The sequence below is a fragment of the Triticum dicoccoides genome, unplaced genomic scaffold (genome assembly GCF_002162155.2).
Source record: "Triticum dicoccoides isolate Atlit2015 ecotype Zavitan unplaced genomic scaffold, WEW_v2.0 scaffold237454, whole genome shotgun sequence".
NCBI lineage: Eukaryota > Viridiplantae > Streptophyta > Magnoliopsida > Poales > Poaceae > Triticum > Triticum dicoccoides.
The window spans coordinates 1-938 of NW_021248105.1; the positions used below are offsets into that span (position 1 = coordinate 1).

General features: G+C 35.3%; 1 long non-coding RNA gene across 1 annotated transcript; it reads left to right on the plus strand.

Moving 5' to 3' along the window:
* Positions 1-281: 281 nt before the first annotated feature.
* LOC119345428 lies at positions 282-842 on the plus strand. Its single transcript, XR_005167036.1, has 3 exons — positions 282-369; positions 530-642; positions 753-842. It is a non-coding gene; the product is annotated as an uncharacterized LOC119345428 (long non-coding RNA).
* The last annotated feature ends 96 nt before the right edge of the window (positions 843-938 follow it).

Below are 938 nucleotides of genomic sequence, written 5' to 3' on the forward strand. Positions count from 1 at the left end.
AAAGGGCTAAAACCCTAAAAATGTATTCAATGAACCCAAAATGCTCTTCCTTAATGTTTCATAAAAAGATATTCTTAAATGTTAGTAGAGTAGTTTATTATACAACTCTAGCGATCATAATATAATATATTCTTACATTAGTTATACAATGGTGGCGTAAATTATAGTTAATAAAGGTGGAGTAATAATTTGGTCATGAAAATAAAAGTACCCTTTTTAGCAATAGAAAAATCCAAGTGGTTCTGAGAGCAATCGTTTTATAGTTGTAAAACTATGAACTTCTATTTTCAAGGTGGCTTCTTCCACAACATACATGATCTTACATATGGGGTCGATATTGGAAAGATACGGTTAATGGGTGTCTTACAGGTACCAATCATCGCCAACCTATCATTATGAACATAATTCTTTGTTCGGTCACACACACAACAATTTTATTTTTTACTTTCATGTAAAGAACAAGAGGGAGATCTGTGCATGTGATTCAGCACAACAAACCGTTTTATTTGATATATCTCACTTGATGTAGAGAATTGCAATGGCATACCTAGTGGTGGCACTATGCGAAATCTGGCTACGGGATGGTGGAGAAGGTGGCATAGGCTCTGGCTATGCAATAATCAAAAAATACCGATGCCAGTTGTGAGCATAAGACACTGACCTATACAAACTTGTTGTCATTTAAGTTACTTAACTAGTTAATTTGCCTTGTTATTATTCACATACTTCATCCCATCATTTTTTTTGCAAAGTCTTGTGGGTTTAGTCCTCACGGCCACATACACGGTGATTTTGTACGGTCTGCCCGTGCCGGACTGGGTATATAGTGTCACATCATCGGACTCAACCATGAATCATTTTGTGGTAAGCTTTCACTTCTGAAAATTCTTAGTCCTTTCGTATTTGTATGCATTTTTTGTCTTAAGAACCTTTTTTTT